At 42.0% G+C, this 27058-nt stretch overlaps 1 protein-coding gene across 3 annotated transcripts in view; it reads right to left on the bottom strand.

The window, feature by feature from the left end:
- Positions 1–27058, bottom strand: part of TPK1 (thiamin pyrophosphokinase 1) — a 1261698-nt gene that overhangs the window by 1182996 nt on the left and 51644 nt on the right. The window lies entirely within an intron of this gene.

Below are 27058 nucleotides of genomic sequence, written 5' to 3'. Positions count from 1 at the left end.
GTTTCCTATCGCACAGGACTGGGATGACATTCTGAAAACTCTTATACAAACTAGTGAAGCATTGAGTGCTCCCCCAGTGCAGCAAGTGGGAGATAATGCATGAAGAGCTGCTTGGGTGGGGCGGATAAGCCGTGCACACAAGGCACCCTTGAACAGGACTGTTAGGTTGGGCAATGACCCCACATTTCTTCATGGCACTACATGGACACAACCCTAGACGCATGATACCTTGGAATCCACACAATTACATACTGACTAGGAACAGCAACCCAAGTCTGCTAAAATGCACGGGACCCTCGACATGACTTTACCCGAAAGGCACACAACATACTAGATGCATGATGATTTGTGTACTTGATATCTCACTTTTTTTGTTTTTTTGCATTTATTTTAATTTTACTAGTTATGATTCAAAAGTTGAAAAATGTAGATATCTTGGAATTAGTGATATTATCCACTTCCTATCACCCATGCCTTATTGTCTATTGTTACTTAGCAATTGTATTGCACACACGCTATATATAACCGTGCTAACAGACATGCTCGCATCTGACCAGTCACTGTAAGAAAAAGATACAAATGATTGACATGTCCTGCCCCTCAATTAGAGGTGATGGTTTACGTGGGTATCATATACCCATACCAAGCTGCCAATGCACGTTACCTTATGCGAAATAGAGGTAAAATTACGCTGTGCTTATCAAGAGATACTATCTAGAACTATATATGTAAAGACACAGTGATATTGATTTTGTGTTTAAGTGCAATATACAAATATGCTTGATTTATTTGTATTGAGAAAATGACGATAATGCAATAAAGATATATTTTTTTTTAAGTAATGAGGTGCCAGGATGGAAGAACTAGTATGAAGTAAAAGAGTTACACAAAAATATAAACCATGATAAGTCATGGGTACACAGACACACAAAAATAGGAAATACAATATAAGAAACATACAAAGTATGCATCTATTCCGCTGCATTGTACACGCAATATTTAATAGTTTCCATAAAAAAACAATGCTTTTAATAATAAAGTCCAATCTTCCATTCTGTTGTGGCCCAAACTCAAGCAGTCTACCCAGAAAATCCATTTCAGCTCCTCTTTGTTTAGTAGTGATGAGATGTTTTCACCTCTGCTTGGTGGGTTTATAATCAAAATCACTTGCCAGAACAGTTTGTCTTCGGTATTGTCATGATACACACCTGAAATGGCTCCTGTTTTGGCATATTCTAACGAGAATCTTTTGAGTGGTTTGGCCAATGTATATAATATTGCATATGCAGACTGTAGCATATATCACTTTGGTGGTATTGCAATCTGAGAATTGTTTTAGCTTGGTTTTGACATTGCCATGCATGAATGCTTTTGATTCAATAGAAAATGCACACACTATATTAGCCACATTTGAGTGCCTAATTAATGGGAGTAATGCCCAGAGGTCATTGATTGTGCAATTAGGATTGTAACATGGTGAAGCTGCAAAAATTCAATAATCTTTGTTTTTACCTTTACGGAATGCAAAGATAGGCCTCTCAAGTGTAAGATCACCAGCATTTAACATATTCCAATGCTTAAGAGCAAATCGCCTAATCCCGGAGCTCCGCTTGGGCCCCCCTATCAACTGCCCGATATCCTAGTCCTAGTGTCCTCCTCTCTCCTCCTGGTGTCCCCCTCGATGCTTGGTGACGGTGGGTACTTACCATTGGCCTGCTGCGGCTTGACTGCTAGTCTTCTTCAGAGCAGAAAATTCTGTAGATACCATTGAATTTTCTGCCCTGGAAAAGTGATTGTTTAGTGGACGAAACGCGTTGGCTGGTGTTTTATGAACTTCAATATGAGGCACTAATAAACTAATAATATTACTGGACGATTCAAGAATTACTGTTATTAATTTTTGAAATAATAAAGTGTTTATATTATTTTTTCATTCATATGTGATGCAACTCTGGTCTTGCATTTGTATGTATTTTTCCCCGTTGTGGGGAGCACTTTGTGGGCAAAATGTGCATACAGAATGGTGCACGCAGGATCTTCTATGACCGTAGGGATATAACGGTGTGAGTGCTGGAGCTGTCTTTGGGTCCACTGCCCATTTCTAAGTTTTATGGGATCCCCGCTGAATTCTATAAGAAATATGCTAATCTCCCAGGTCCTCGGCTCCTAGATATGTTCCTAGAGGCCAACCAGATTGGCGCTCTCCTTCCAAACCTTCAGAAGGCAACTATAGTGGTCATCCATAAAGATGATAAGCCCAGGGACGAATGTGGCTCATATCGCCCAATTTCTCTGTTGAACATAGAGGTCAAAATATTAGCGACTATCTTAGCTACCAGGATAATAGACACCATAACACAGCTTGTCTATATGGGTCAATCGGGCTTCATGCCCGACAGATAAACTAGCTACAACCTGAGACGTGCCCACAATTGGATCAACAAAGTACTGAGGCGTTCTGAGCCACATGTCCTACTAGCATTAGATGCAGAGAAGGCATTTGATGCAGTGCATTGGCCCTTTCTGAAGCTCACACTAAAAAAATTTGGCTTTGGTCCCAATTTCAGGAAATGGGTAAAATTACTATATCAGGCGCCAAGGGCATCTGCGAGGGTAAACGGCATGATATCCACTGAATTTGCCACAGGCCGAGGGACACAACAAGAATGTCCTCTCTCTCTTCCCTACTCTTTGCCCTCACAATAGAATCACTGGCATGTAGAATCCACTAACACCCTGGGATTCATGGGTTTTGTATACGGGGTGGGGAAGCCTTAGAGGAGGAAAAAAATTTCCCTCTATGCTGATGATGTTCTCCTTTATGTGACTCAACTTTGTCATCTCTTCCATTGAATTTGAAGTACTGGATGAATACAGAGGGTACTCTGGATACCGGGCGAACCGGAGTAAGTAACTGCTCTTTCCGTAGGGTGCTGACTTAGCCCTCCCCCTCCCTCAAAAATTGATATGCACCACTCTGGGATCCAAGTACTTGGGTGTATTCCTGACCCTTCACAAAGAGACAAGCCATGAATGTAACTTGGTAAGGGCTATCGCAATTGCAGAGAGTACATAGGCAGATAGAAAGGGCTCCCCCTCACATTGCTGGGGAGAGCCGCGATGGTCAAAAATGATAGTGCTACCCAAGCAACTCTATGCCCTCCAAATACGTATTATCTGATTCCCCAGATATTTTTGCCGGGATAGAGGAAGACTTCTGTACATTTTTGTGGGATGGTAATGACTTCAGCATTGCCTTGCCAGACTTCAGCGTAACCCATACAACGGTGGCCTCGCCCTACCTGATATCCGGGGATATTACTGGGACTTCCATCTTATTAACGTCAATGACTGCTTTATGCCCCCTCAGATCACCCCACTTTTAGCCTAGAACACTTCCAGTAGACGCACCAATCCTGCCTTCACTATCTATATGGGTCGAGGGGCCTCACACCACCTCCCTGCCACCAAGGTGGAAGTAGAGAGCTGGATCAGAGCTACAAAAGCTATGGGATGGCACAACAGGCCCACCAGGGTAACACCATTGTGGGAAGGACAAATGGTTGGCCGAACTTGATAAACTGAAAGGTTTCAGGGCGTGGGATCAGATTGGGATCACCACACAGGAGATCTGCTGGAAAGGGACGACCTTATGTGGTCCGATTCATGGAAGTGTGAATATGGTATGCATGACACCACATTTTTAAAATATGCGCAGCTCAAACATGCTTGGCCAGCTGAGAAAGGGAATCCTGGAATTTGCACCGCTGGAGGGAAGGCTCCTTATGGAGGGCTTGGGGAGAGGAGCGATCTCATCCACTTAGACTGCTTCTCAATGATAAACCTGATAAGCTGAAAGGCTTAAGAGGGAAATAGAAAATAGATGTTGGGGACATGGAGGATATTGATTGGGAGGCAGCCCTGATGCATCCCCATGAAGTAGCAATAAAATCACAGCTTTGGATGATTCACTTTAATGTCCTGCATACAGTCTACTATGATAGGAGGTGGCCTCACGCCATGGGGAAGAGCACCTGATCCCTCCTGCATACAGTGTGCTGCCACCGAAGGCTCCTTCTTCCATACAGTTTGGAGTTGCCGCAGAAGCCAAATATACTGGAAAGCAATCATGGGGGAGCACTCTGCTGTCATTGAGTGAACCCTCCCTATGGACCCTAGGTTTATTGTTTTGGGGATTCCCTGTGACACAGATTTTCCACAAATTCAGCTTTGGTGGTGGTTAAGAGGGATATAGCCCATCACTGGGGATCGGCGGAGAGCCCTACGGCTCAGGAATGGAGAAATGCAATGGACATGTACATGATAGCAGAGAGGGTGACTTAACAGGGGCTGCCTCAGAACGTTCTATAAAATATGGGGTAAATGGATTTCCTACTATTCTCTGGAAGACCTGCTGGAGGGGGCGGAGTGGGACTGGACCGTGGGGTAAACGTCATACTACCCATTTTATTGTGTTAGTCTATCACAGGTTATCTTCACACTAAATTGCTACCCAGACTGGAATGCTATCTGTGTAGGGCGAGAAGGGGGATTTGTTGGGAGTTATACATTGCATTGTTCATTAATGATTACACTGTGGCAGTTTACTTGGGGTAGAGTGACTATCAATACGGTGTCATTGTTGAATTTTTACTATCAATGCAAAATTAAATAAAAAATAAAAAAAAATCTTTAAAAGAATACACACTGTATGATTATTTGAAACGGGCAAAAAATGTGGTAACACATTCTAGTTTTTTGCTTTTTCTCCTTTCGATTAGGACGGATTAAAGTCTTCCTTGGACAGTACCATGTACCAGTACCTTTTCAAATATCTTTTCTCACCAGGGCAACCTCTATATTAGTTTTTCTGACAATTTTGTCTGCTTCATTAAAAACATCTGCTTCCAATTTCTCCTGAGTAATTCGGAATATGGAAAAGAAGTGAACAAAGCTCGAGGGTGGTGGCTTGAGAAAGTCAAGAGAGTATTTTTCTCTGTGGGTGTATGGTACATAATAGGATATAGTTCACCATTCTCTTTTTATCACAAGGTCAAGGAATGGCATTTCAGATCAATTGCAGCATGAAGTGAATCGGAGCTTTTTGCATTACGCATTCAACCAGTTGATGAATTAAGTGCGCCTTTCCCTCCTTGCCATATAAGAAACATGTCAATGTAGCGCTTCCACATTAGTATGTGACTGTAAAGGGGATTGATATGAGTCGGAAGGATTTCAGATTTGAAAAAGAATTGTAAAATTGGGAGCGAAAACCACTCCCATTGGCATTCCCTTGATCTGTTGATCAAATTCATTATCAAACAAAAAGGAAATTCCTTGTTAATGTCAACTCAAGTAGCTCAATTATAAATGACGAAGGAGCGTGGTAAGCACTAGGTCTCAATGTGTTTTATCAACTACAGTATTTCCTACAGTCTGGGGGATGCTGGTAAAGAGGAGTTCAATATCCATCTTGACCAAGGTGGAATCTGACTGATCAAACAGATGATGTTCTATCATGGTAATAAAATCTAAACAATCTCAAACAGAGCAGGTGGTGTCGGGGACAAAATCCTTAATCAAGAAATCAACATATTTTCTAATGGACAGAATCACATTGAGAGATACAGTGTGGTGCCGGGACGGCGGTGTTGGACTGGCCCCTTGAGGGCTTGAACTGTAAGACTGAGAGTGGGACCTGCGAATCGACCCAGCTCTGTGTGACTTATTGCAAGCTGTCCTTATTGTTTGATGTTTTTCCTTTTTGTTTTCCTTCCCGCTTTTGGCTGCTGTTAGAGTTGTACCACAACACAGCCAGTAAATAAAACCAAAAAAAAGGGGATAGAACCACATGCGGAAACAGTGGATCTCTCAGGAGGGGGTTATCTATGGGTTTTTATGTACTTTAGGAAGTGTGTATATTCCATTCTGCTGGTTAGTGATGGTGAGAATTATTTCCTGGAGTTCTTTGGTGGGATCTGAAGTTAATTGAGCATAATGTTCAAAGTACACCAATGGTTTCATAATTTCATTTTTATAGCCCTTCTGATCTTGAAGGACATTAACTCCTCCACTTATCTGCAGGCTTTATAATCAAAGCACTGTTATTTTTAAGTGTCTGCAGTGCAATTCCCCCTCCGAGGGCAATACTGTATCAAATGAACATGTAATGTTGTTCCATGTTAAAGATCTTTCATAGCTAGTTTCTCACAGGTGGGAATTTCTAGAGGGAGAGTATTGCTAGAGGGACAACAAGTAGTTTGCCGGTATAAGCCAGTGCTATCTAATCAAAGAATGGAAGGGTGTTCTGAAAGAAAAATGCCCATAGGCAGATTGTTCTGGATAATCTCAGGATTTCCGTCTGGAGATCTAGGAAACTAGTACACTAAGTCGGAACAAAAGATAGACCCTTGCAGAGTAGGAATATTTTGTTGGAGAAGAAGGTGCATGTAGATAGATAAAAAATAGGAATAGTCACGCGGACTATGGGTGCGTGGTAGGATTCTGATAGAGTAATAGCGTCTTGGTTATCTACTTCACTTGTGGTCCCGATCAGTAATATTTCTACCGTATCTGCCTGTCATCTGGAGTGTTGTTGAACCAACACGATCCCTTCCCTCTTCCTTGGTTGGGTTGAGGGGGTTTCTATAAAATGTTTGTTACTCCTAGTGGTTGAAGAGATAGTTACTTCCCCTGGGTCAGTGTTTTCTTTCGAGGAATTGGAAAAAGTCCCCAAGGACAACTTGATGTTGAAACAATTTCTGTCATTATATAGTTGTTTAGGTGTGGATGTTTTTTCTAATTTGTAATTACCCATTTCTTTTTTCACTTTGTTAAGTTTTTTTTGTTCAATCCTATTGAATTCACTTATTGTTTTCTCAATTTTTTCAAGTGTAGTTTTAGTATTGGTTATTAAGTCTGATTCTTTGATCTGTTTCTCTAACTCTGAAAACTCTTCGAGGATTTTCTAAGAGTGCTCAAGTGCGGTATCTATAACCAAGACCATCGAATGTCGGGAACAGGTGGCTGAAGCCCTGTCTGTATTTCTTGTCCTTATTGAAGACTTCTGGAATATTTCTAACCTCAAGGCCAAGTTGGATAGTATCGAATTCAAGATACTCTGTCAGCATTTTCACCATAAGTTGCAGTCTGGTGTATTTCTCCTTGCATTTTTCAGATCATTCAGAAAGATTGGTGTTTAGCGTAGGAGAGGAGATAGTGTTGTCTGTGAATAGAGGTGGGCCTTGAAAAAAAAAAAGTTTATGTACTCATCGGAGTAAGTTTGGGTGTGATCTGACATACTGACTGTCTAAAAAAGACACCAAAAGCCCACTGTTCAAGTAAGTAATACACCTGAATGCTTGCAATCATCTGATTGGGCAAACTATATTCCAAGGAACAAGGGAGGGCCTGGGATTCAATGACTGCTCTCCACACCAGTTTGTGCTTGCTCTACCAGCCGCCGATCTCAGCATCTTGTTTTATATATGGATCCGGATCACTGGCGTAGGCGACCTATTTACAATTCAGTGCTATCTGCATGTACAGACCAAATTGTGCTTACTTCAATAGACGGATCTTGTGAACCGGCCCCCGCATGATTCTACCTCTCAGTAATCCCACTGCCCAGGATCCACTGTACTTCAGACACTCTCTATCCTCTTATTTCTCTCCTTATTTCTTTCTTTCACACTCTGTCCATAATATATAAACCTCCTGCAACAGATTGTACTGGCCTTCCTTACTCCGGCTCCCATGAGACTACTCACCCACTTCATTCATAACTAGTATGGTGACAAATTAAATGTTGTTTAAATATAATCTTGGCTTTGTAATGGAGTTTGTGCCCCCTGTACTGCTTTTAAGTGTACGTTTAATGGTAGAGGGAATATCATCATAATTAATTATATAATATCCTCCTACAGGCACTCTTCATAGATATCTAATTTTATCACACATAGAGGGTAGTGATCGCTCAAGGAGATACTAAGTGTAACTTTTAATTTTAATCAATTGATTAGTGGAGCAAAGCCTGCTACATCAGGTCTAGTTGATAATATATAGCTTTCCACATGCAATGGCCTCACACTACATTGGTAGCAGATCAATTCTAACTAATTTTTGGAAAGGTTGGTTTCCATACATAAAACAGCTTTTGAAATAAGTCGGGACAACAAAGCTAGCTCTAGCAACATTATTGAGGACTTCCTTATCATAACAAAGGGGATTAAGGAAGGTTTATCCGCCCCCAGGCAATGGCCTATACAGGATAGACGCTATTTGCACCAAGGCTCTCAAACGTCTTAAGAAACCCCTTCATCAAGCCTAAGGTGTGCACTTGAAGTGCAGGTGAGGAGACACGAATATAGATAAGGTTTGATGGGGAGGAAAAAAGGCCTAAAGGATAAAGTATGGGAGTACCTCCTCCAACCTAGCTTTAAACAAAATAGTGCACCGTCTTGGCACGTGATTAATAGCCCTTTCCTGAGAGAAGAGACCGCCCCAAAACTGGAAGTTGTAATCACTGAAACCGAGTGGGTAACTCGTTTTAAAAATATGAATTGAAATCCTAATAAGATGTCTGCAGACATAATACCCTATGATTTGGAATCTGCTACAGCAGAACCCCCCCCCCCCTCCGCCCCCCCAGCAGCATCTCTAGTCTCATATTTTCTTTAGAGGAAGTTAATAGGGCTCTTATGACTAGGAAGGGCGGGAAAGCACCAGGGCCTGACGGTATTCCTGATAACCTTTTCAAGACAAATGTTCCTCTTTTGGGCCCTATATTAAACCAGGTGCTGGGAGCGTTCTGCAGTTCAGATTTTGTCACTTACTGTTCCAATGTATAAGAAGGGGGATCGTTCTTTACCAGCTTATCGCCCAATCTCATTGCTTGACTCACTGGTGAAAGCCGTAGTCCGAATTATTTTGTATAGACTAGAGGAGCGGGCTGTAATACACTAGAGGAGTGGACATTCAGTTCCTCAACTCAGTCCTCCTGGAAACACAAGGCTGGCTGACACGTAACCACCTGAAGCATAATGCTCTAAAAATGGAATTCCTCTTAATCTCACCCTTCAAACAATCTCAGGTCTGTAGTGAGGGCTGCAATTTATATATGTACATTTCTAAGTTAGCACAACCGCATTAGATGTTAGAAAGCCATCTTGCCACTTTTGCTGCTTTTGCACACGACACTGCGGTTACATGTTATTATTTGAGAAATGCTTGCTCGCCTTTTCTTCACATGAGAACTGTCTGTTGTTCACATCCCTAACAGTGAGCTGCGACCTTGGTCTGAACATTGTGTAAAGAAACAGTCTGGGTCGCTAGACGGTGCATGTTTTTGGGTTCAGGTTGATCGGCCCACTATTTAGCCATAACACGCACGCAGCTGCAAATACCTGAGAGTAGAGCGCTTTTAATATTGCAGGCTGCTTGCTTGATTCATTCATTCGGAAGAAGAGCTTTCCCAGGAGCAGAGTATACCTGATCCTGTGATGTGATTCCACTAAGCTGATCTTTACGGTATGGGGTTCCCCATTCAAGCTTAGAGACCTTCTATTAGTCTAATAATAATAATATTAGTTTACTAGCGAAAGGAAGGTGGCTGCAATCCACTGTCATTTTAGTATGATTACTCCTTTCATTTTCTATGGTATTGTAACTATGCTGATGGTTTTGATTTTAATCATTTGTCTGCTTATGTTAACCAAAGTACTGCATCTTAGGACACTAGGTTTATAAAATAAACTCATTAAACTTTACCGTGTCTCTGTTTACTCTTGTTGTGGACTGATATGAGAATAATAACGAACAGGTATTTCTGATTCCCACCATTCCTGAGAATACACTAAGTCGCTTGATCTGGGTTGTCTATACATTGGGACCGCCGAGATAAAATCCGATAACAAATGGCACACTGATGCTGGTCGGATAGGGGTTTCCTGCGCATAGTTCTGTGCATGAGCAGAATCCCTGCAACAGGTCATGGAACAATGGCTGACTCAATTTACTGCTCTTAATTGTAGATCTCACCTTGTTGATTCGGCTTCCTCTCTGAGTATTATATTAGACAATAGTCTGAACATGCAGAAGCACATTAGTTCCCTCACCAAGGGAGCGAACTTCCATCTCAGCATCCAAAGAAGACTCAAACCTTATGTCCCTGCTCATGCCCTAAAGGTTGCAGTACAAGCATTAGTGATCTCAAAGCTGGATTATGGTAGTGCAACACTTTGCGGCTTGCCCAGAGTGAAAGCAGCCCCTATTAGGGTTTTCTGCAATTCGGCTGCTAAGCTCATAACTGGCACTAAAAAATATAACCATATTTCTCCGGACTTGCTGGCCCTGAATTGGCTTCCTTATGAAGCTCGGACACAGTTAAAAAATGCATGCATGGCACACAAAGCCATCAATTTCAAGACCCTGCTTTACCTCACTCAGAAGCTTGAGCTTTCACGTGGTTCGAGAGCCTCCGGAAGGACCAGCACCCTTTTGCTCAAACCACAAAAATTCAGGAAACAAAAGACCTACAATCGAGCCTTCTCAGGCATAGCTCCAAGGATCTGGAACTCCCTCCCCCCCCCCCGACCCTCCCGATGTCAGGGTGAAACCTTCCACTGCCCTCTTCAAAAAAGAAGTCAAAGGGCTCTTGATGAAGACATTTCTGCCTCAGTCAGGCTTCGCCATTGGACTCGGGGGCCATAGGCGTTGATTTGTGGCCCAGCTGCCTGGCTCACGAGAACGTGGGACCTTACGAGACTGACTTTTTCGCTTTGTTGATTTAGTTTGTTTGCTTGTACCCTTCTTGATGCATAAACTGTAAAGCGCTCCGATACCCTCGGTGGTCATGTTTGCACTATATAACACTTTCTAAATAAATAAGCAATGAGATTTTATCGGATTTAAAAAAAAAATTCTGTAGTGGTTTTAGGATAATAGAACAGGGGCTTAATCTCAACATTTTAATTGGGAAGCATACACAGATCAAGCAGAGTAATATGTTTTTAGCCTTTTTTAACTTATTGAGCGCATTCAATTGCATTCTGCATGATAAGCTGTGGGTCATCAGGAGGGAGTTGTATGCAGGAGTATGGCCAGGGTCCGATAGAGCCTTAGGGGAGAATGCACCCATCCTTTTAATGTAGGGAGGGAAGTTAGACAGGGGTGCGTTCTCGCCCCCTATCTGTTTCACCCTATAAATTAAGTTTAAGTAGATAACTGTACTGATCTCCCACAAATCGGTCATTGTCCGATTCCGGCTCTCTTATATGCGGACAACGCTGTTCTTATGGCCCGTACACACCCTTGGCCTGCAACAGCTAATTTCTTGTTTTGTAAGTTACATGCAGAACCTAGGGTTTTTAGTAAATTTAGGTAACTCTTTTATAATGAAATGTGGGAGGGGATACCCGAAATAACATGGTTTTATGATTGGGGGCACTAATCTAAGAATAATTTAACTTTATCCTTTTCTTATTTGCTCATTTTATTTGACAAACATGGATCCTGGAAACAGGCGATTAGCACCAGAAAATTATATTTTATGAAAGCTATTACAGTGCTCTAACTTTGTGACAAAACTAAGTAAGGAGCCACCTAAGGAGATGTTAACAATCAATAATAGTGTTTACAGACTGTTTTATATGGGGCTAGTGTCGGGGAGTAGAGCGACAGTCAAACTCTCCAACTACTGGCAAATTCCTTTCTCAGAGTTGTTCCTCAGTTGTCTGTGACTCAGTACAGAGGGTTCCTTTTTAGGTCGAGCCTAGAGTCATCGCGCAAGCGAGGCTCTGGTGAAGATCTGCTGCAGTTCAGAATGTAAGGGAAGCCCCGCCTACACCCCAGCATATATTTCTCATTGGCTTGTGTCTCTGTCTTTCGTAAATGCTGCCTTCAGATTAGTTTATAGGCTTGTTAGTCCCTCCTTATTACGGCCATGTCATCATTTGTATCCTCCCATGGCTACAGGCCCCTTTACTTCGAGTGTTACACAGTACATGTTAGACTGTGAGCACTATTTTCTTTAATGAGGTTCTCCTACTGCCTTCTCTACTCTCCTTCCCTCCCATTGTCGGTGCCTTCTCGCCCCCTTCTCCCCCTTTCCCCGCCCACACCTATTGTCTGTGCCTTCTCCTCCCACACTCCCGTTGTCCGTGCCTTCCCACCCCCGCCGTCCTTCCCGTTGTCTGTGATGATTACCGTTTGCAATGCAATAGGTCTCACATAAACGTGAGTCCTATTGCATTGCAAATGCTTGCTAATAGCTGCAGATAGAATTCAGCCAATCCTCCTCTGGTATGAAATCTGGATTCCTGATGATACTATCTATACCTAATTGTAAGGTCATTAGGGATTAAATCATCTTTTGTTTTACAAATCCCATTGCTGAATTATGTTTAAAAAGTTTTGTTTCCTTGCTTGAGGACCTCAGAGGTATAAAACCCAGTGTTATTAAAAATCAAACTTTGCTGGGTGCTTACTGCATACAACCATATCTTAACTTTGTGCAGAAGAGGAGTTGGCCTAGCGGCTAGGGTGCTCGACCTCGGACCTGGGTTCGAGTCTCGGTAATGACGCTGAACATCCTGTGATTCTGGGCAAATCACTTAATCTCCCTGTGCCTAACAAAAAATGAATGTGTCCTCATGTAACGTAACTGGTGCTATGTAAAGCGCTCTGATACCTGATTGGATTCGGGTCAAGTACGCGCTATATAAAACTCAGAAAAAAAAATGACATAGGTTTATTTGAACATGCTTTAGGAAGAATATATTCCAGCAGTTAATAACTTTTCCTACTGTTAAAATTGGTGTATGACACTTGTTAAATGCCCTCGTGACAATTTGTCAGATCAAAGTACCATGCATGTTGTCTTTTTTGTAAATTGTATAAAGACTTGAGGAAGAGTATATTATTACCCTGTCTGTGTGAAAGTAAATTTGCACAATGTTGCCCTGCGTATTTGTTTTGACAATCAGTATCCACACCTTTGATTTGTTGTATTGTGTCTTCTTATTTATTATCAGTGATTGATCATAGGAAGTGTTTGTACATTTGCAATGACCTCGTTACTATAAGATGAATATATTATTGTGTTTGCACTTGTTCAAATTTATCAAGCATTTCTGTTTTACATTCTTTAATCTGATATATTGTGTTTGTATGCTTTTATGATATTAGTATAGAATCGAATAAAGTTTATTTTAATTTGACTTCATATTTTTTTTGGGGGGGAGGATGTTCTCCTAATTTCAACAAGTATGGTAAATTGTCTGCACTGCACATGGTCTTCATTGGTTTTCCTTGCTACTTTGTCTTCCTCTTATCTTAGTAGCATTGGTGGTTTGCAAAAATGTTGTAGATTATTATTTATATAATGTTTTATGTATGTACTTATCACAGTCTATATATTTTTGTAGTGTTCTTTGCTTATTTTTTAACTTATTTTTGTTTATCTTTTTCATTTATGTATGTCATTTTATATGTATTGTAGTAACAACTCAGACCTACATTTAATCTCACCCGGATGATGATGATCCGCCCATTTTAAAGGATCCAATTGCTGTCAAAACAACATACATACCCCACCTTAAAGTCACATCTATCACATTTTTGCATAAGCACTTTGTCACTTCACGGTTCACTCACATCCCATTGTATTTCATGCTCCAAAAAATGAATATGCTTGGACATTACAAAATCGTTTTTAGTTTATAACAGTAATTGTTATCATACCTTAATCTCTGCCCTCATACAGACCGCTTTAGCCTTTAAAATTATATTCACCCCTAGGTCCATATGAGACCCAGGGTCCCCCTTATTCCTTGAAACATATGGCAATATAAAGCAATTCAGGAGCACGAAGGAGTGACACTCCAGCCATTAAGAGATCTATGGGTAACAGAGGTGGGATGAGCCGCCAATAATGGCAAAAGGTGTTAAGCACCCACACAAGGTCTTCCGCTACATCTGTTTCAAATTCATACTATTTAATATACAGCATATGATATACCTCGCACCATAGAAGATGAGCACAATATATTCCAGAGTCTCATCAGAATGCTCCAGATGCCACAGCTCGCTTGCTGGATTCAACGGGCAAGATGTTTCTGGTTGGAAAACATAATCCAAACTACCGGGTGAGCATATTTTGAGAAGGATGTATATTGGGACTATCTCCCAGACACCAGAAAAGTAACGTACAACAAGGTTCATTGATCTGGTACCACCACTGGCCAAAGGAGCCATAACTATGTGCTGGAAATTCTTTTATCTCTTCCTCACTACCTGAAGGAGAGTGGTGAAGTGCTGAGCAGTGACAGAGCAACAGATTACGTAGAAAAGAAAACAAGCATTTGCAATGTAATAGGTCTCGCACTTACACAAGTTTGAGCTATTGGCATTGTAAATGACAATACCTTTTATTTATGTTGTGGTTTTTAAAACGTAAATAAAAGGCATTGTCAGTTACAATGCCGATAGCTCAAACTCGTGTAAATGCGAGACCTGTTGCATTGCAAATACTTTTTTTTGGTAGGCACTGGGAGATTTAAGTGATTTTCCCAGAATCACAGGAAGTTGAGCCTAGGCCAAAGCTCGAACCTTGTTCCCCAGCTCCAAAGTCGGCCGCTCTGGCCGTTACGCCACATTCTCCGCCTTTAAGCTATGCTCATGACTTGCTGGCTAGGGTAAACACTAACTTTTCATTGACTCTTCATTTATATAGCGCTTACTACCCCCTTTCGAGGCGATACATTTGAAAACTAAGCGCCATAGAAATTGATTATATCTCCATATTTCAACGGCATACGGCCTGGGCAGCGCAAACCTCATTGGGGGGGCGGGGGGGCATTAGAAATGCTAATACTCACAAACTAGAAAGATAGCTCATTGAGAGAATGTGCCAGCGGCGGAGAGCCGCATGACACCTTCAGCCACACATCCAGAAGATCAAGAACTAACGGAACAGCCTGGCTGCAGAGGCTCTCCACCCTTACCGACTGGATGACTTCTTGCCCCGGGCGCTCACGGGACCGACTCGATCCCTACCATGTGGCAGCCTTAAAAAAAAGTCCCATATTTAGGAGGACCAGAAGGCTCCATCACGATACACGTTTCCTTTGCTGGACTTTGTTTTTACATTCCATTATTAAACTGTTAGTCCAATTGGCTCAATGAAAATGAACCAAGACTACAATTCCCAGAATGCACCGATATGCTAAATCAAAATGCAAAACTGACAAAGTTGTCTCACGCTGACGTGGAGTGATCTGTTCGCCCTACCCAGGCTTATTGTGTATTAGGAGGTACAACCTTTGTGAGCTGATGTTACCGCAATATGATCTTTAACACAATAAATATATAGTCATAGCAACTGACTTTGACAAGAATAATTTCAACGAAATCCTTCCCTTTATTATCATTTTTTTGTTTTGTTTTGCTATTCATGTTATTAGGTTGTAAACGAAATACGGCAAAATGCAAATGCTGGACATGAACATTCAGTTGAACCCAACAGGTCAAAGATCAGCCCTCTGATCGCAGCACATGCTTTCAGTCAGTCTGACATGCGTTGTGCTCACAACATAATGTTTTGGAGAACAAGGACAGGACAGGGGACTCCCAGGATCTTACCACACATGGGGTGGTGTTTTTAATCACATCTATCACAACGTGAGGCTCTAAGAAGTCCCATGTAACACCTCCGGCCATTATTGGCTATTAGCAAACAGCATTCTGGGACTTGTACTTTCTCTATACAGCTGGAAGTATGGCATACTCGCAGCATGCTGCTGGATAAGAAACGGGGCTGGTATAAGGTGGCACACCTGACTTTGGGGCACCTTAGCTGACCAACTAAGACGACCTAGATTTAAACGTATCCACGTCACCGCTGCGTGTCTCCCATGTGCCAGTTTGTACGATTTTACTCACAGCATTTACTTGAAGAAAGGTTACCACAAACGATAACTCCGCTTTGTGCTATGTGTTTTTTCTAAGTGCTTTATATAATGAGTTTTATGGTATCGAATTACTTAGTGCCAGTGTATCGACTTTGGAAGGATGAAGAGCTCAATTGTATCAGACGCGCGGACTAAGCAAACGTAAAGCCACCCATCTTAAATGCTAACATATGGTTTATTGTAAATGAGCGTTGTAAAATGGTTCTCGGAAAATTGTCATTTTCGAGGGGAGTATAATTACCGCCTCCTCTTCCCCCTTCACTCAATCAGTCATCCCCGTCAGCCACCTCTCGTTGGCTTCCCTCAACGCTGCAGTGTGACATTTCTCGAGGGCTGTTGCCGTTTACAGATAACACAGAGCCCATTTGTTCAGGATTATGGGGTGACAGCTGCTGGCTCTGGGGGCCAAATTGGTGCAGTCGCCTTGTCCCCTCCTCGGACTTGCCCGGCCTTTACTGTATTCTACAAGCCACGGATCAGATAATTATCCCCACATTTTTTTTATTTTTATTTTTTATTTTTTTAACTTCCGTTTGTTTTTGTAGGGCGTGTGCAGGGTTATTTGGTCCTCCATGCCGCATAATTGTAGGAGCCCAGGTAACGGAAACCTCTGTAAAGTAGTTTGAGGCCCGTCATATTTTACAGGGAACTGTGAAATATTCCCATGTTTCACGGTTCACTATGAAATACGGATTTTATACTACTGCATTTTACAAATGTAACATGCAATGTATTAAATTTGTATGTGGGGTGCAAGGGGCATTTTTTTTAAAATATTATAGATCACTGGCCCCACATACAATGCTAAGCAACGTGTCCAGCAGCATACTTACTCCTTCTCTTTAGATAGTGCCTATGTTTCTGCATTTTAGCTGGGGTTTCAGGGCACTGTAGATTCATTCCATGTCACGAAGCCTCTGCTGCTCCAGTCCCTGACTTTCCTTTTACAACTCATTGCATGTGTGAAGCTCTAATGGCTTTGAATGAACTACACTAGATACAGCAAGGATAACAGATTCATTTTCTAGCTGTGATAACCTGGTTAAAGCTAATCTGCACGTACGAATACCCCAGGCCTTGACTGTCTTAAACTTGATGGAATAAGCAATATCAAATGGCTCACTTATGTAAAGAACATGCTAACTGAGCTCGGACACCCAGAGTTTTTTGTGAGGCCATCAAGTATGGAAACGGTGTCCAGAAAGTCGCTAAGAGAGCTGGCCCTCAACCATCTAATTAATATTAGGTGGAATCTGGAAAAAACTAAAACCGCAGTCATTAGATGCAAGCAAATCACTGTTCATGAAGGGCTCCCAGGGTACCTTTCGATTCAGTCAAGCTGCTATGCCCGAATGTTATTGACCCGTTTTAGATTAGGCACTTTTTTTCGCCTGACCACCTTCCCAGATGGTAATAATTGGTCAAACAAAATTTTAGTATGCCCATGTGATGACATCTCTGCTCAATCAAATATCCACTGTGTTTTATTTTATAAATGTTATCAGATTCCAGGGGGGGTTTTCCTGCAACCAATTTTAAAGGCCTGGGGTATTCGTACGTGCAGATTAGCTTTAACCAGGTTATTACAGCTAGGAAATGAATCTGTTATCCTTGCTGTATCTAGCTTCCTAAAACTGGTTATCAGGTTTCGGAACTCAATGCAATCATTATGAGTAATAACCCTATATTTTAGTTCTTGCTGTTTGAGGAATACTAGCTTCTTCTTAAATGAACTTTTATGATTTGTACATGACAGACATATTAATAATATTTCCAATTCAGGTGACTGTTTTAACTGTATTTAATGTCTATTGCACTTTTTAATGTATGCTTTTATGATTTTGCTCTGAAAATCGAATAAAGCTTTTTTGATTTGATTTGAACTACACTAAAACTACAAGTCCCAGAATGCATTGATGGGGCAAATAAAGCAGACCTCAGGAAACAAACGTTGCTCTGGCACAGAGCCACAAAGTATCCCTGATTATTGTAAAGCTATTCAGAGGTTTCTTGACCACCCTCTCCATTGCGGCTGGGTTTCTATCCTCCCCGCTGCATGAGGGTGGTGTGGAGGATATGACAATGCCTTTTATTTAGGTTTTAAAAACCAACACATAAATAAAAGGCATTGTCATTTACAATGGCAATAGCTGAAACTCGCGTAAATGCGAGACCTATTGCATTGCAAATGCTTGTTTATCAAGATGCTGTATGAAGCGTCGGCTTCCTGCTTGTCATAGTACTTGAAAAGTATGAGAAATAAACAACTGGGAGATAAATGTTTCGGAAGCCTGATCTAGCATGACTTTTCTGCGATAGCAAGGTCGAGACCTAAAAATGAATATTTATGCTTGGTAATTTTGCTTAAAGGACTTGGCAAACTTGCTGTGGAAAATTTAAGGCTATGGAATTCTGAAGCGCTCTGATACCCAAATTGTGTCCTGTCCGCGCTATATAAAACACTGAATAAAAAAATAAAAAGAAGAGCTTTGCTGTCAAGTCATCGCGGTAGGGTGGTTGTATGACAATATGCCCTGGAACACCAAGTTTATAGTGTTCACTTAAGAAAGTATTGTATTCTGAGAGTTAACCTTGGTTCTCACCAGAGATCTCAAAGCACCAGATTCTAAAAGACTGCAAGAAGCAAATAATAGGGGAAAAACGGTTAGAAAGTTATATTGCCCCCTAAAAAAAGTTTTGGGGATTTTGTATTTTTTTTAATTTTAGTTTTTAACCCCCCTCACAAACATTTTCAACTGTAAGCTTGGAAAGTTGCACCAAGCGCAGGTTTCCGGGGATATTATTGGAAATGTAATGTGATTCTTCCTACTGAGTCATGTTCCTACTATGCGGTGTCAAAATAGTGTAGAAGTCGGCACACACTTTTGTTATTCCTCCTTGGTTAAAACAGTTTTTCCCTGTGGACAAACTACTTTCCCTATCCCTTCCCAACCTTTATGGAGGGTACATTTATGAACCTTTCCAAGATGGAAAAAGGAGGGAGAGGGGTTTAGGAATTCCCAGGAAAGTACATGAATGTGGGCATTCCCAAACTTCAAGGCATACCACGACTTGGAACGCCTGCTTCCCACCTCCTTACTGGGATCAACTAGAGGGGTTTTCTCTGTCCTGGTAGCTGAGAAATCCACAGTAATAATGCATTTATGCCCTATAGGAATCCCTCTGTGAATTCGCGACACATAAATCTGGTCATTTCTACCATTTAATTAAGTTTACGGACGAAAATTCCTTGGTGAATCAGAACCTTGGCCTTGCGCTGTCATAAACTCGCCTGGTCGCCATTAATGTAGGAATTGTGAATGTGCTGGGACTCTTAACAGTACAGAAAAATGGGTGGTACAAGCCTCTTTGATTCTCTGCCATTATTGGCTTCTATTTGTGCGACTAATAAGCTCCGTTCTTGTATATTAAAAAAACAACAAAAAACCCTGATTTTAAGTGAACAGAGTTTATCAACTCCTGCCCCTGTTAAAAGCATTCCAAACCTGTATTCTCATAGGTGGCATGTTCATGACCAGGGAAAAGAAACATTTTGTTTAGCATATGTATGGATGACAATAGATAGTGCAGTGGAATGAAAGATTGGAGGGCAGCAGGAAACACCATTTGGATTCAAGAATATTATCAAATGGATGTTTTACTTCTAAGCAGGTTTCTCAAAAATAGAGTTGGTTTCCCTGATTTGGGAGATTTACCCAATGTCTACAAATACCCAGTATCGCTGCGCTGTTATTGTAAATATTGAGAAAGATCAATGCACCATTGAGTTAAAAATGCATTGGACAGTACCATGTGCATGCTATGAAAGGGGTGTTCGGGCAAGGCCATTCAGGTGGAGAGGCTGAGGCTATTCCCTGGTAGTATACCGAAACACAGAAGTATCGTCTGCAAAAATTAAAACTCGAAAATAAAGACCTGCGAAAATTACACCTTAAAAAAAATAGCATTCTTCGTTAAACACCACCATTACCCCAAATAACTGGTATGATCCGCGTGGGTCCAGTTCCACAATTGGGGGTCGGCATTTTTGTAAAAAGATTTTTTTTTTTAGCCGTCTGTGTTTGAACGACATTTTTTACATGGAACTAGAGCCATGCAAGTGTGCTCTGGAAATCAACAACACTTGGCTAGTGTACTTAAGAAATGAGCCAGTAAATAGGCAGAATGGTGTTCAACGTTTGGAATGTTAGTGATGTTTTCAGAATATAATAGGTAAGCATGGAGTATCTTATGTTGTTGATATTTGCTAGAAGCTGCTACACTCTTCTACTTACCGGGCCAAAAGGGGTGGTCGTCCAGAGTGAGTTTGCAGACGAGTGTCCAAGTCTAGGGCGCGAGCTGCCCAGCACGTGCCCCGAAGGCAGGACAAGTGGCAAAGCTGCTTCCAGGTCACCCGCTCTAGCCGTTAGGCCACATATTCTTATGTTGTCGCTATTTGCTAGCAGCTACTACACTCTTCTACGTGTGGAGCCGAAGGGGGTGTTCGTCAAGAGTAAGCCTGAAGACAAGTGTGCAAGATTAGGCGCAAGCTGCCCAGCACGTGCGCCGAGGGCAGGACAAGTGGCAAAGCTGCAATTATCCGGCCTCTTGAAGCTCGGAGAGGGTCTGTAGTTGATCAGCTGGAGGGGCTTAAAGATGGGCGGCTTGCCACTGTCAAGTTACTGTTTAAATTTTCTTGAACGAGCGCCAAGTACGCGGCCTCCGCTCGAAGCGCTAATCTTGAGGCAGCTGCTGGCCAGTGAGCACCGCCGCCGGTAACCAGAGGCCTGCATTACCCCAGCAGTCCAATCTCATGCTTATTTTTCGGTAAGTGGCTAATGCAGTTTTAGCCTAAATTGTATTGAAATACCCGTTTTTCCTGCTCCGTGGGCTGGTGATCAGGTTAGTAGATGGAGGGCCCTGTGCGTTGAACACTCGCCGCTGACACATGGCTGTAGCCTGGAATTCATTAGTTCAAATTCCAGGAGGGCAGACACTGTCTTCCATCCTTCTGAGGTGGGTAAATGGAGTCCATTCCTACGCCTGCCACCCCCTAGTGGACTCCTTTGTTAGTCAAAGGTCGAACCGTATTAGGAGGTTCTGTTCTAGGTTTTAAGCAAAAAATCATGGTTTTGTAATTACATCTATATTACACAATATGCATGACTGTAATGCGCAGTTTTCTTCAGTGGGATAAACAAATACTCGTTCACTTTGGATTTGGAGCGGTTTGTGTTAGAAAGATTCATAGAATGATGTCAACAGCTCGTGAAAGCGATCGAAAGTGAAAGCGATAGCAATTGTAACAAGAAGCGCGAGCAACAAGCCCGGCGAAGCGTGGCGCGCACGCGCGCTTGGGGGCGGGAGAGCGGACCCTTTGAAGTGCTCCCAAAAGGCGGATTGCATGGCGGCACGATGCGCGTGATTGTGCGCGTGCTAGCCATGCAATCCGCTTTTTGGGACCACTTTTCAAACCCCCTTACAATAGTCTCGCTTTGCGATCGCTTACGCGATAGCAAGGTCGAGACCTAAAAAAGGGGCCTACAGAAGCCGCTAATAGATGGACAGTGGGGTGAATTAAGATGGGATATAAACAGAATGATATAGGCAATACCAGACACCCTGAATTGCAATCAGATTATTTGAGTGGTGGAGATGGACAGAGGACAAACAAGGGCAGAAGCACCATTAGAGTGATGCAGAACCGCAGCAACAACATATAGAAACTGCTGGGCGAGTCTGGAAAGTAATGAACGCACAAAGTGTAGATAAGTCCCAATGTCTGGCATCTTTGACATCACAGTACATAAATAGCTGATTGGATGAGATATGCAGAAAGTAGAAAAATAGGTAGATATGAGCACTGACGTCGAGATGCAAATTGACCCCATGGAAGGGAGGGAGAGCCGGGAGTTGTAGTTAGTAAATAGTGGGTTGTCTACTCCTACATTGCAGTGTACGTGATATGGAACTAGGTTGTATATTGTGAAAGAATATGTATAAACATGTACAATAGATTCCAAACATGTTCTTTTATGTCCTAAATATACAGCAGCCAATTTGTACCCTGGAAACGAATGACAAAATAAAAAATTTGGTGAAAACCAATAAGAGGATTAAATTCAGCATAATATGGAAACCTTACAACCACAGTCACAATTACTATCCTAACCCAAACACTTTGGGCACTTATTGTGTACTTGTATCTATGACGACAACCCATATTTGGGAGAATCAACAAAGAACATTAAAACGGCTGAGTCTAACGTTACATGGGGCAGCTGAAATACACTGGGAAGGGTCCGTCGAATTAGTGTTATGTGCTCTTTCCTAACTGGGGGTGGGATGGAGAAAAAGATCCTTCAATTTAATGTGTCGGTTTCAAGTAATATTTTTTTGTGTGCGACTAAAAGATAAAGTCAACAAAAAATATATGATAAGAAAATGTAGTTAAGAAGTAATTCAATTTAATAACCAAATATATTTGATTAATGTATAATTAATTTATTAACCTAACTTCCAATTTTAAATATATTTTTCTGATTCACTCCTCCTTTTGCTAGTTGTACTTTTTGTTCCTTTAATATTTTTTAATTATTGTAAATACAATTAATAAATCATATCTCCATTAAATAACCCTCCAAACATGCTAATTCTGTTGGTTTTTCAACCTTATAGGTTCATTCAATTAAAAAACATTAATTTCATTTATCATTATTTCTAATTACCCATTCTCCCAATTTAGCTTTTCTTTAGCTGTGTAATGATATGACTCTCTATCTAGTTTCCTCTACAATATAGAGCGCTTAGTGTTTTTAGGTCTCACCTGACCCAGCGCTTGCGCTGGTCTGGCGAGACTTTAAGTAAGGGCTTCAAAAAATGCTACCGCCGGCCACAGCTTGCAGTGCATGTGCGCGGGCACGCGCTTGAGCAGAGGTGCCATATGGCGTGATTACTGCTGCGCGTGCACATGCACTGCAAGCTGTGGCTGGCGGTAGCATTTAACTTCCTTGTTTTTTTTTCCAATCTAGAATGTGGATGTGAAGCCTGCCTTGAATGTTAATTTGAAAGGAATGCTGAGCTTCCGTCTTTCCAGTGAATATTCTCGGCTTAAGAAAAATAAGGGCAATTCTTCAGTGTCCCCTCCTCCGCGCCACCCCTCTAATGAGGATTTAAGAAACATCTGCTTACAGTTTATGGGGGAACCCTTCTACCCCATGAAGCTAAATCAAAGAGGTTAAGGAAAGACATCTCGTAGCCTATGCTTATTTTCCATCTATATTAAACCGGTCGACAGTTCCCATTCAACATCCTGTAATATTTAGAGCGATTCGGCTTTCCCGCCTTTGCCTTCACGGTCAGTAAGCAGCCCCTCGACTCACTCTGTAGATTCTCTGTCGCTCTTCCGGAATTCAGGGCCACTGCTCGGGCGAAAGATCTTGGACATCGTCACTGACAAAGTCAATAGGTAGAGCGTCATCGCTGCAGGTTCTTATCAGCACAACTACTAGCATGTGCTTAGAGCAGTCAGACACAAAGGTAAGCATTGTGCTTTGGATGTCGTGTGCATTGTGTTATGTGAAGAACATGCATTGTGCTGCACGTGCAACGTGCATCGTCACTGTGCAGTGGGTACTGTTAAGTGAAGAACGTGCATTGTCACAGTGCTGTGTGTGCATTGTGTATTGTGATATGCGAAGAAAGTGCATTGTGCTGCATGTGTAACGTGCATCGTCACTGTGCTGTGTGCGCAGTGTGCATTGCGATATGTGAAGAACGTGCATTGTGCTGCACGTGTAACGTGCATCGTCACTGTGCTGTGGGCATTGCGATATGTGAAGAACATGCATTGTGCAGCAAGTGTAATGTGCATCGTCACTGTGCAGTGTGCACTGTTATGTGAACGTGCATCAAAACAGTGCTGTGTGTGCAGTGTGCTTTGTGATATGTGAAGAACGTGCATTGTGCTGCACGTGTAACGTGCATCGTCACTGAGCTGTGTGCATTGCGATAAGTGAAGAACATGCATTGTGCTGCACGTGTAACGTGCATCGTCACTGTGCAGTGTGCACTGCTATGTGAAGAACGTGCATCGTAACAGTGCTGTGTGCGCAGTGTGCATTGTGATATGTGAAGAACGTGCATTGTGCTGCACGTTTAACGTGCATCGTCATTGTGCTGTGTGCGCAGTATGCATTGCGATATGTGAAGAACTTGCATTGTGCTGCAGGTGTAACGTGCATCGTCACTGTGCTGTGTGCACAGTGTGCATTTTGATATGTGAAGAACGTGCATCGTCACTTTGCTGTGTGCACAGTGTGCATTTTGATATGTGATGAACGTCCATTGTGCTGCAGGTGTTACGTGCATCATCACTGTGCTGTGTGCACAGTGTGCATTGTGATATGTGATGAACGTGCATTGAGCTGCACATGTAACATCACTGTGCTGCGTGTACAGTGTGAATCATGTTATGTGAAGAATGTGCATTGTCTCATGTGTATAACCTGCTTCATGATATATGTAGAATAGTCATTGTGCGCTGTGCATAATGTGCATTGTGCTACATGTGTAACATGCATCATCATTGCACTCTGCGTATAATGTGCTATGTATGTACCATGCATTACCATTGTGCTAAGTGTATGTGCTATATGTATAACATGATAGTACTATGTGCATAACTTGCATGTACTATGCGTAATGTGCGTTTTGTGCTAACACACAAAGAGACTGTAAACACCACACTGCTTACATCACTTCCTGGGTGAAGGCAGCTGAATACACAGACAGTAAGCATGCTTGTAGTGTGACCTAGGCCCTACCTGTGAGATCCCTTCATATGATCATACTTTTAAGCTAGGCACCTTCTGGCCAGACTCAATACTTTCACAACATAGGACTTACTAAAGTGCGAGTCCGTTTAAGAGCAAGCCCAGGAACAACAAAACATTGGCAAAGCCAAAATGTCTCACCTTTAAAAGACCCAGCTGTCGACTTTGCCAATGCTGGTTTCCCTTGACAGTACGAAAAAGAATAATTACAAAATGGCTGCCAGTGCATCACAAAGCATGCGTATGCGCCATGTTGGCTGTTCTAAAAAAAAATATATAATTTCCCATCCAAGATGGCAGACAGCCATTTTCGAATAGTACATTTTAAAAAACAAGCATTGGCATAGCCAATAAGTCTCGCCTTTGGGACCTTATAAGTGTTTAGCCATGCAACAGTTGATGTTGTTGCACCAATGAAATTGTGCTGGATAACTAAACACTTATAAGGTCCCAAAGGCGAGACCTATTGGCTATGCCAATGCTGGTTTCTGTTGATGTAAGGCACTCGTAGTAATGCACATGCTACAACATATTAAATTGTGTGTCTGGGTACATCTCAGTTTATTTTTAACAATATTGTTATACAGTATATTAGTTATTAATATGATCCAACAGTCTGTCATTTCTGTTGTTTCTTATTATGTTTACATCTTATAATCATTATGTATGTTCAAGAATCAAGTAATTCCATTGCAAATATAGAATTGTTGATTAAAACACATCTGTAACTTTTTTCAGACAATTTGGCAGGCACATATTTCTGTAATGAAAACTATGGGAATTTCCAAAGAAAATATGACAGGTGGAAATATCAGATACTGCAGGCATTTCTTGTGAGGAGCCTTAGATAATTCATAGAAAATGAATTGTTGCTTCAATCTCTATCCTTCGAACATCTAGTGCGTTATGGCTCTGCTGCTTTCTAGAGTTGGTGGCATGAATATAATAAAGCTAGGTCTGCCACAGTCTCTGGCGACAAAGTTGCAAAGAGCCAGGGGTTTGGCTACGTATGCATGTCAAAAAAATGGATCATGCTTCCACTGCAGTGGCTGCCTACTACTAGCTCAATATTACAAAACTATTCACCTACTTTCAAGTCACTTGATCAGTCCACAGGATCTCCACAGAAATGTCACTGGCCTCCTGGATGAGAAGTTCAAATGGTACGAACCAATGTGCTAGTAGACCCTTTTTCATTTGGTGGCGGTCCCTAAAGTTATGAAAGTAAAGCACATGGTAGGGCAATAAATTTGCAAGCCTCCAAGCCTAGAGTAGGGAGGTATTGCCTTTGGCTCGTAGGTCTGAAGGGGGTAATTTCAAGTTCCATAAATCTTAAAAAACTGACTTTTTCCAAACCTCTAAATTATTGGAGGTAGTTTATGGGTGACCAAAGCAAGTTTATATAATTTGAGTTTAATTCAGAGTGCTTATAAGCCGCATGAGTTTCTGGCTGTTGTCTAATAGACCACTAGTCACAGTACATTTCTGTGAAGTGGAAAAACATACTTCAAAGCAACATCCACTCAATCCAAATATATGTGACGTTCCGTGAACACCCATCTCCAACGCCACCCCACATGGGAACATACTTATGGAAGCTGAGGTTATTGAGTGATTTGGGCTATTCTACGTTGCCCTTACTGCCAAGGGTCAGAGCTATTAACCTTTGAACTCTACCATTATTCGAGTAGTGATGCAATATCCTTACTAAAGGTGTGTAGTGTTGTCACAACTTAGGGACTGATTAAGATGTAGTCCGGAAAGCAGTCCAAACTAATCGGTTCCGGAATCAGTTCCGAACGAATCGGGTTCTGCAAGTTCAACCGAACGATTACGATGCTTCCGGACATCGATTGGTCGGACTCGCATGGACTTCAATGGGAGCCTGAGTCCCGACCGACTACACAGGTTCCCATTGAAAAAAGGGGTGGGTGGAGAAAAGCTTGCACCCTGTGGCAGGCACCCCATGGTGCCTGCCACACTGTGCATGCATGGGAAAGAGGGACCCATGGGCACCCCCACAGGTGCTTTATGGGCCCAAAAGTCAGATTCCAACAGCAAATCCGTGTCTGCCCAACGGAATCGGAACGGCTGTCCGAATCGGACATCCTAATCACTTGGCTGGAAACGCGGTCTGTAGACCGCTATGATTTTACTCTGAATGGCTCGGTTACTGCTAATGCCTTTCGAGAACCGAGTAGGACAGTTTGAACGCTTTCCAGCCATCGTAATCGTTCGCTGGGAAACATGTCCCAG

The sequence above is a fragment of the Triturus cristatus genome, chromosome 10 (genome assembly GCF_964204655.1).
Source record: "Triturus cristatus chromosome 10, aTriCri1.1, whole genome shotgun sequence".
In the NCBI taxonomy this organism is placed as follows: domain Eukaryota; kingdom Metazoa; phylum Chordata; class Amphibia; order Caudata; family Salamandridae; genus Triturus; species Triturus cristatus.
This window is presented reverse-complemented; position numbering and strand designations above follow the sequence as displayed.